Consider the following 10,651-nt stretch of genomic DNA (forward strand, 5'->3'; position numbering starts at 1 on the left):
GTTTTAATTTGGGCTCCATGCTGAGAGAATATGACTTGCAGACACTAATCTTCAAATTGAAACCAGGTCAAAGTACACTGAATTACAGGGTACTGTGCATGCCTTAATGTTAGGTTGAAAAAGGCATTTTGATGTTCAGCTCAACTCTGGAACCATTTTGGGAGGCCCATGCACCCCTTCAGCACATATATACTTGAGTATACATAAATATACACACTCACTGCTTCTATTCTCATCAACTGAGTGTAGCAGACACAATAAAACAGCACTGAAGCACCCAACAGAACCATTTCATCCCAAATGGATTCAGACACAATTGGTAGTGGGAGCAGAAGCCCAATCATAGGCTGTAATTTCAGCACATTTATCTCATTTCCTGCTTGCTTTGTCTTTCTCTGCAATAATGGGGTAAGTAATTGGAATAGACTCCAGATAATGGGGAATTCTGACCCTGCCATTCCGTTGCAAGACTGCAAGGATGCTTTGTGGCGACAAGGGAGAAAACTTGGGCAGTTTGCGGTTTCTTACACAAGCACTCGGAGTCTTTAAATGGGGTAATATTGTATTCTGTACTCTGCTTGTGCTCTGATTGCATTTGAACCAGATTTAACTGAAAAGATAAAAGATTACTTAATTTCACACTTTTGCAACATCACTGACTGACTGAAAAATTCAGCTCTTCACAAGAATAAATGACATTTTAAAATAGCTTGTATTCAGACAAAAAAATAGTTATTTTAAATTGCAATAATATTTAATGATATTACTGTTCTTTACAGTATTTTAATTAAATAACTTCAGCCTTGGTGAATATAGACAAAAACTTACTTTTAAACAATAAGAACATAAGTGTCCACTATACATCTGTAGCTAAATTTGACTAAATATGCATATTGGCATATGATGATCCAGATATTAAACAAGGGCATAATAATATGTATCCAAAATAATATGACATAATAATATATATCTAAAGAGGTGCAATTAATTGTCTTAATTGTTATAGTTCTGTCAGAAACAACGCTTTGTACTGAGTCACTACTGAACAGTTCTTTATGTTTGTGATTGCATGTCTGAAAGGAATAATTGAGTCTTTTGTGAATAGCTATTTTTTCTATTGCTATCATTGGTGCAGAAATTGACACTAATCATGGATGAAGATATTTTATATATTTAGATTTAATATTTTTAAATGTTATGATAATTACATTTATGATAAAATGCACACTGTGTTCCCACACCACAAATGTGTAAATACCGGCTCTTATAGGTAATCATATCTAGCATAGAGCATTGTGATTTTGATTTCTTCACATAAGTGCACATCAGCAACTGTTATTCTAACCAGAGCATTTTTAAGGCCTCATTAGATCGGTTTTACTGCAATGAAAATAAGCAAACACATTTCCGAACTCCACTGTGGTCTGGGAAATTAGGATTTTATGCAGCTACAGTATTTCCACTCAGTTTCCCTCATTCCAAACTGTAAACAACCTCTTAGGAAAGATTTCTGAATTTCTTATCATCCATGTGAGATGACAAACTCATAAAGCATTATCTCTGAAATAAATTTTTGCTTGTTGAAAACCCAAGACTCCTCCTAAGCTTCCATGATATCAGAGATCCAGTTTCAGTCTTGTTATTGTGTGGATGAGGCCATCTCTCCATATATAGCCCATAAACATCACATTCAGAAGCAAACATTTCCTCCCACTGTATTTAATGAGAGTTGAGTTTGGAAATGGTTTGGTTGATGGGAAACACAACCATGCAATTACTGCGCACAGGCTGAAATGAGTGTAACCTAGCCTTGGCTGTAGTGTCATACAGCTACGAGTGCAGGCCAGACAGATTGCATTTACAGATTGAGATGTGAATTTTAGCCTTTTGATTGTGTGATGTCATTTTTAAACAAATACTGAAATCAAAAATGACAACAAAAACATAATTAAAGTGTCTGCTGTTATTGATTGTCTCTAAACAAGCTGTCAGTGTGCTGCTGTCGTTTTGCCATTCAGCTGGGTAATTTTCTCCCCCCCTTTAAAGCCATAGGCCTATGTTATTTTTGGATGAATGGCCCCAAACACTGCCAGTCCAATAACACAATGGAAATGCCAGAACACTCTTAATCCTGTAAGAATCCCAGTGATTTTAACTAATCTGCCTCTATGCCGGCCAATTTACCATCTCCCATAGCATGACAGTCTCTAAAAAAGACTGTAACTCTGTATCCCTTTACTTTTATCTGAACCTTTTTTCATTCAAGATACCACCACACCACTTCAATGAAGGTGCTGTGTGTTCAAATATGTCGTGATGGCCAGACATCAGTGGAGAAATCTCTTTAAGGATGAAACAGATAAAAATGTTTCTGTCTGTTGCTGCTCTTCCATGGTGGTTGTGGGTGTCCACTGACACGTGAAGGACAGACCTTTAGCTGGAGAAGGAGGTAGGGACCATAAAAATGTGTCCTGGAGATGAAATGAAATATTTTTTTAAGTCCTTGTAAAAGTATGGTCCACTTGGTCATTTTTTAACTCATTAAAAATAATTGTTTACCTTGCAGAAATGAATATGAATTTTATTGAAAAACTAATTTCATGTGCAGTCGCATTCTAAAGGTACTTTTTAATCAGCTGAACAACTACTTAAACTCAAATAGATGCCTGGACAATTTTCAATCTGGTTTCTGACCACATCACAGCACAGAGACAGCACTCATTAAGATAATAAAATGAAATTCGCTGGTCAGGCTTTCTGGGATGGTACTCAAATGGTTCAGAAAGGAGAGGTTATCACGTGAGTATAGGATAGCGTAAGTCTAAGTGGACGTCCATGTCATGTGGAGTACCACAAGGCTCAATTCTTGCACCACTCTTGTTCAGCCTGTATATGCTCGCACTAAGTTAAATAATGAAAATAAAGAGGGAGCCTTATTGACTCCCTCTGCCAATGCATTAATGAAATTAACATCTGGATGTGTAAAAACTTTCTTCAGTTAAACAAGGAGAAAACTGAAGTCATTGCATTTGAAATCAAAGATGAAGTTCTTAAGGTGAATGCATACCTTGACTCTAGGGGTCAAACAACTAAAAATCAAATCAAGACAGACCTTAGTAGTCCTTCAGTAGACCTTCAGTAGTTATGTCAAAGCAGTAACTAAATCAGCATACTACCATCTCAAAAACATTGCAAGATGTTTTGTTTCCAGTCAAGACTTGGAGAAACTTGTTCATGCCTTTATCACCAGCAGGGTGGACCTTTGTAATGGTCTCCTCATCGGCCTTTCCAAGAAGACTATTATGGCGCTTTTCCACTACACAGTACCAGCTCGACTCGGCTCTGTTTGGTTTTCCACTGTGTAAAAGTTGTACCTGTACCGGCTTCCAGGTACTTTTTTTCGTACCACCTCCGGCGAGGTTCCAAGCGAGCTGAGGCGAGCTGAGGCGATACTATAATGTGACGTGAAAACACAGCAGACTGCTGATTGGTCAGAGAGAATCGTCACTATTCACTGCGTCATCAAACTCTCCTGTTTTTTTCAGCAGTGTTTCGTTTTGCTGCCCTCAGCCTCTCCTGAAACAACGTTTGTCTTCTTGCTGTGAGAAACGGCCACATCCCCAAACAACAGGCACTCGATTTCCTCCATTGTCCTGTGTGTGTGGGTAGCGGGTGTGTGTCGCGTAGAAGATTACGTCACGGCAGTTTCCTGCAGCGTCGCTATGACAACCAGGTACTATTGTGGAGGTACTATCTGCAATGGAAAACGGAGCGAAAAGCGAGCCAAGCCGAGGCGAGTCGAGTCGAGTCGAGTCGAGCTGGTACTGGTAATGGAAAAGCGTCATTAGACAGCTGCAGCTTATACACAATGCTGCTGCCAGGATTCTGACAAGAACCGGAAAATCTGAGCATATCACACCAGTTCTCAGGTCCTTACACTATCTTCCAGTTATATTTAGGATTGATTTTAAAGTACTTTTACTCATTCATAAATCACTCAATGGCCTAGGACCTAAATACATTTCAGATATGCTCACTGAATATAAACCTAACAGACCACTCAAATAATTAGGATCGAGTCAGTTAGAAATACCAAGGGTCCACATAAAACAAGGGGAGTCCGTTTTTAGTTATTATGCCAACTTCAGTTGGAATCAGCTTCCAGAAGAGATCAGATGTGCTAAAACATTAGCCACGTTTAAATCCAGACTCAAAACTCATCTGTTTAGCTGTGCATTTATTAAATAAGCATTGTGCTATGTCTGAACTGATTGCACTGTATTTTATATATAATAATTTCCTATTTTAACTGTTTAAATATATTTTTTATCATTTTAAAAGTTTTTAAATTCTTTGTTTTATTTTGGTGATTATTTTTTATTATTATTTTGCTTCCTTTTATGTAAAGCACGCACTTTGAGTTACCATTGTGTATGAAATGTGCTATATAAATAAACTTGCCTAAAGTTGGGGTTAGTAAGATTTAATTTATTTATTAATGAATGAAGAATCAGCAAGCATGCATTGAAATGATCTGAAATTATGACAGTAAAGACATTATAATCTTACAGAATGTTATTTAAAATAAATGCTGTTCTTTTGAATTGTCTGTTCATCAAAGAATCCTGAAAAAAAAATCACAAAAATATAATAATCTAATAACATATTAAGCAGCACAGCTATTTTTAACACTGATAATATTACGAATAAATATTTCTTGAGCACAAAATCAGCACATGGAGTAATGGCTGCTGGAAATTTTGCTTTGCCAGCAGGAATAAATTGTATTTATTGTAAAATAAAATAAAATGTTTTAAATAAAATGTAAAAAAATATAATAAAATATATACATATATTATTTCATATATTTAAAATATAACAAGCAAATAAAAGCTGTTTTATTTTACATAGAAAAAGTTGCCTCATGGGGGCTGTCATTTTGAGATCACATGACCAGTTAATTTCTACAAGCTTTATCTCATTAAACCTGTTTTTTAGACATTTTACAAAATAAATGAATATCTGACTGTGAGTAGGACATTACTACAATAACATCAGAAACTTAGATCTACTGTATTTGCATAATATTACATCCACACCACTAGGTGTCAGTATAAGTAACATTGGCAGCCATTGACCAATGAATCAATTAGTCAAACAAGAAAGTTCAGAAAAAAACTTTTGCAAAGAAAACAAAAATAACAACTTTATTCCACATTTTCATCTCTACTGTGTCACTTAAATAGTTTTCCGAAGATGAAAGAAGGTCTCACGGGTGTGAAACAACACAACGGTGAATAATTAATGACAGAATTTTCATTTTTGGGTGAACTACCCCTTTAAATTAAGTGACCATTTAAAACATTTTCTTGAGAGGACATCATATCTAACTCCATCTGCTGAGTTCACACAGGCCAGGTCTAGACCTGTTCTCTCTTCCTCCCTGCTCTTCATTGTTTTGTCCTACACTCTGCTGTATGCTTGTCTAAAACCAAAACCATAAAACACATTTTTGTTACTAGAAATAAAATAAATGCTCACTGAAATAAAATATACAAAAGTATACTTATTTTATTTCAGTTAGAAGGCAAAGCAACTTTTCTCAGTTTCATTTAGTTTAACTTCATATACTAAAATAACTTAAACGAATAAAGAACAGAAGTACAAAAAACACTATATAACAGTATCTCAGTGATACTAAAATAACACTGGTGCCTGACAGTGAGCTGTTTGGTGGTGTTCTTGGCAAATACAGAAGGAGGAAGTGGATGATTTGCTGGGGGGGTTGGAGTAGGTAGAGCAACTTTGTCCTTCCAAACTAATTACCCTGAAAACAAACAGCAATAAAAGTAGGCCACTTATACTAACTGCAGGGAGATATTTGGCTCAGCATTTGTATTTGAATCTAAACTCTTGGCTTTCTTTTTGTTTGAGTTTGTGTTTGTTTCTATGTATTTAAGACTCTCGTCTTTGCTGATCCAGTTTCAGTCTGATTTGTATGTTCAGAACTAAGATTTTGTTCACTGTTGTTCATTTTAGGCATTTGTTTTGTATAATTTTCACCAAAAGAGTCATAGTTTGAGAGATAGAGTATACCCACCCAAACCATTTCTGCTCTCTCTGTCTCTCTTCTGTCTTGCTATCTCTTTTTCTCTCTGTTCTCTTTTTCTAGGATAAGTATTACAGTTTATCAGATTATCACTCTCTTGTCTGAAGGGACCCAGTAGTCCGGCAGATAAAAGGGCAACCCAGAGTCCCCAGGGGTCCTGACAGACAGGGATCAAAGGAGTAGCTGATTAGCCAAAGCAATGTCGCTTTGATATCAGAAAGACAATGAGAAAGAAAGATAGAGCGACAGAATGAGAGAGAATTCAGATGGATGACAGTGTTTCATCCCATGTTTCAGCAAATGTCTTGGTTTACCTGCTACAGAGTCATCTCTTTGTCCTCTCTGTGGTAGGTCATACCTTGCTTTTATTCTTTTCTACAGCGGCAGGAAAAGACACTCTTGATCTTCCTTCTATTCAGTGTTCAATTAAAAATTAGTGTGCGTTTGTGGGAATTTTTGTACACACGATAGGCTGAGTGTCTGTTATGAACCTCACCCTGTCCTGACTTGTTTAGGCTTTACAGGTCAAAGTTCATCTTGCTCTGATGAACTTCATTCCATTAGTCCGATTGTGACTGACTGGTAAAGCTGGGCAGGAAGCAGTGGATAAAGTCCAGAGTGAAAATGTAATCCTCTCACATACACACATTCAAGTTTATATAAATCACAAGTTCATTGCTCAGGTGATCTTTGTGCCACCCACAGGTTCAAGAAAGTAAGTGCACTTGATCTCAGAAACTTCAAGACACCCACTAGCCACACACACTGAAGCACTGAAGGACAAACTCTTTTTCTTGAAATATTTATAGTCTCCTTACTAGCAGAATGTGTATATGTGTGTTTCATTAAATTAATAGATCACCCAAAATTACAGTTATTTTAATCTACACCATCAACAATCACTGTGACTGACTGACTGACTGAATGAATGAATGAATGAATGAATGAATGAATGAATGAATAAGTGAGAATAATTGGCATACAAATCATTGAGACACTTCTTTTAAAGTCAACCAGTTGATTTGGTTCATCATTTGAACTTAGAGATTTGATAGCAGCAGCAGGTTTTTTTTTTTCCTCAATGATTCATGACTTAAATTTCAGGCTATTGTCACACAAATCCATGATATTGTATAGCCTGGGATACTTGGAGTTTTATGCTTGCATACTTGCTTGCATGCTTGCATTTTATGTTTTTGGTATGTTTATTTCTAGCATTGTTGTGGTGTAATTTTTAAAAAAAAATTTTACAAATAAAAAAAAGTCAAACCATTTTGGTACAACATAAGCATGGGTTATGGCTCAATTTTCTTTTTTTTCTTTTTTTACAATTAAAATATAGTTCGCTGTAAAAGAAACCACATATCATTGCACAGCTTTACCCCTGAGCGGAAAAAAGAAAAAGAACTTCGCCAAGACTACATCGGGGCCAGTACTGCTTTGTTTTTATTTTAAAACATGATATCACTTTTATATAACCAGCTCATTACTGCTGTTGAAGTTGTGCACCAACATCCATCTGGCACGCTGAAAAAGCATTTATATGTTTTATCTTTGTGAGCAACTGCACGTTAGACAAAAGTCTGTTTTCTGGCTTTGCCTGTCAGTTTGGGTCTGTGAGGCAGACTCTACAGTCTCTCATATGATCACACCGGCTCTGAATGCATGACCATCTGTCTTCATAATAACCGCAGGACACACATTTATTTCAGTGATGTCACAAGCATCCACCCATACGCAGACACATAACTGGCTCGACTTCTGCGCTATCTGGTAGTGAGCAGATGCAGAGGAGCTGGAGAGTGTGGCTGAGATAGGAACCCTCTCCTGGGCTTTTAGTGTCTGGCCTCAGACAATCTGCCTGGAGCTACTGAGTGAGATTGAGATACAGTTCAAACTGAAGCACACCTCTTTACTTAGTCGCATACTTGACCACCAATAGTGTAATGAAGGGAAAGATGGATAGAGTAAGGGCATGTGTGTTTGTGTGTACATTTGTTTGTCATGTACAAATCTCACAACCCCAAATTTTTATGTGGTAATGTGTTTTTATGTGTGTACACAAGTAAAAAAAAGGGGGGATGCATCAAAACAAGTTTCTTATTATCTCTCAAATGCTCACTTGAGATACCATGACCCTTTCTGGCAAGTGCAGCTACAAATGCCCTTGTCTCTATTTTCTATTTTCTACTTTGTCTAGGAATGTTTTCTGGTGCCCTTCTCCTTAATGGTTTCATCTCACTACAATTCGAACTGACTATTATCTGCATACAAGGGGATTTTTAGTGGACTGCAAGAATATTGTAATTCATTAGACAGTTTACTTTAAATGGACGTTTTGTCTTTATTTCACCTTGACGTTGTTGCAAACTTACATGACTTTCATTCTTTAAGAATGTTCATGATGCTTGTTATAATATATATATATTCATTCATACACACACACACACACACACACACACACACACACACACACACACACACACACACACACACACACACACACACACACACACATATATATATATATATATATATATATATATATATATATATATATATATATATATATATATATATAAAACATCATATGTGTAAGTTATGTAACTTGTGCCTTATTCCACATCTCCTGAAGTCATACAAAAGCTTGTGTGAGGAATAAGCTGAAGTTTAAGTTTAAAATTGGGGTCACTGTTCATATTCATTATATTGAAAGAACATCATTGGTATTCTGCTCTATTTAAGTCCTTTACTGTGTTATATACAAAGTCATGCATGTTTCAAATGGCATAAAGGTGAGTAAATGATGATATAGTTAAGCAGTTCCAGCCAAAACATGACCACCAGGTTGCTATGAGACACATACAGAAACACACACATACAAACATCACTGAAAGCCTTAATAAGTTGCAGAAGACATGCATTACATAACGCCCGAGACCCTACGAAACATAAACCGCACACAAAGATGGTTAAACAAACACATGCACTTACTCAAACACTGACCCTTAGAAAGCTTTTAGGACATTTTATGAGTACTCTCCCAAGATTACATGCTTATGACACACCCTGTAGAGACCTGAACATTTCAAGAATGAAGGCTAAAATACACATGCACACCAAAACACAGGCCAAGCAGAGAGTAAACACAACCCCACTGTCCTTGAGCGTTTGTTTGTGGCAGCTCTTAAAGTGCTGACGTTTATTGGTATAGTTTTTCTTTCATTGGGCTTTTAGCAGGATTTCAATCAGGCATTGGTCCCTTTAATCTCTTTCAAAGTTTGTTAATAGGACTCTCTGTTGTCCACACTTGTCTCGGATAAAAGTGTTATATACAAACTGCTGACTTCATATCCTCTCATACCTCAAATATCTATGCTTTAAAATTATAGAGTGCAACTGCTTTGCGATTAGTGTTCTAAGTTGCAAATGGCAGTTAGTGTCAAAAAACACATTATGTTTTATAAGAGAAAAATTGTAATGTTTTTATACATGGTGGTCACTGTATACTATTTGTATGTATACACTACCAATTACCACTAATATGGTAACATTTCTAATCATTATGAATGTTAAAAACTTTTGCTGGTTAATATTTATATTTATTAATATCAGTCAATATTTTATTCAACAAGAACACATTCAATTGATCAAAAGTGACAGTAAAGATACTTATAATATTACCATAGATTTCTGTTTCAAATGTATACAGTTCATTGAACTTTCTGTTCATCTGAAAATCTGAAAAATTGTAACACTGTTTCCACAAAAAAGTAACAATTAAAATTGAAAATGAAAAAATAATTTTTTTCAAATGTAATTTTAAAATACATTAAAACAAAACAAAAAAAAATCATAGTATTACTGTTTTACTGTATTTCTTTTCTCAAATAAATGTAGCCTCGGTGAGTTTAATGGACTTCTTTCAAAAAAAATTAATAATATTAATCTTCCAAAGCTTTGACTAGTAGTGTATTTGTACAGAAAGTCCTGTTGCACAACAAATTAAAACCAGATTTTAATACTTAATAATAAAATGCATGTGTGTAGTGTGAGTGGGCGTTTTTGTGTTTTTATGCATGTTGGTGCTAGGCTTGTAGTTTTGTGTGTGTATGTTTGTATGTTTTGTCTTGTACTCTTTTGAGGCCTGCAGTTCTGACCTCTGACTTCTGTCCTTTGTTCCCTCTCTCCAGTGGCAGAATGAAAGCGAGCAGCGCGTCTCCTGCCGATTACCTCCATCTCTCCAACTGTGTCAAAGTGACTGAAGCCAGTATAATAGTCATGTAATGTAACTGCAGCAAATAGAAATGACTTGCAACTTTATTTAGCAACTAACAACTACTTTTAGGTATTTTCCTCACCTAAAGCTATTGTATGGGTCACTGTTACTTAGTATTATTTATATACTAATATAGTATTTATTAACATTAATAAAAAAAATGTAATAGTAATTTTATTAGTTTTTTAGTATTTCTATTTAACATGTTTTAAATGTTAATTTACTTTCTTTTAAATCGTAGTACTTCAAATTGAACTTATTTC

At 35.6% G+C, this 10,651-nt stretch overlaps 1 long non-coding RNA gene across 1 annotated transcript; it reads left to right on the forward strand.

Moving 5' to 3' along the window:
* Positions 1-6,084: 6,084 nt before the first annotated feature.
* On the forward strand, positions 6,085-10,439 carry LOC132121780 (uncharacterized). Its single transcript, XR_009426311.1, has 3 exons — positions 6,085-6,456; positions 6,625-6,735; positions 10,303-10,439. It is a non-coding gene; the product is annotated as an uncharacterized LOC132121780 (long non-coding RNA).
* Positions 10,440-10,651: the final 212 nt, after the last annotated feature.

Source organism: Carassius carassius, chromosome 40 (genome assembly GCF_963082965.1).
Source record: "Carassius carassius chromosome 40, fCarCar2.1, whole genome shotgun sequence".
NCBI lineage: Eukaryota > Metazoa > Chordata > Actinopteri > Cypriniformes > Cyprinidae > Carassius > Carassius carassius.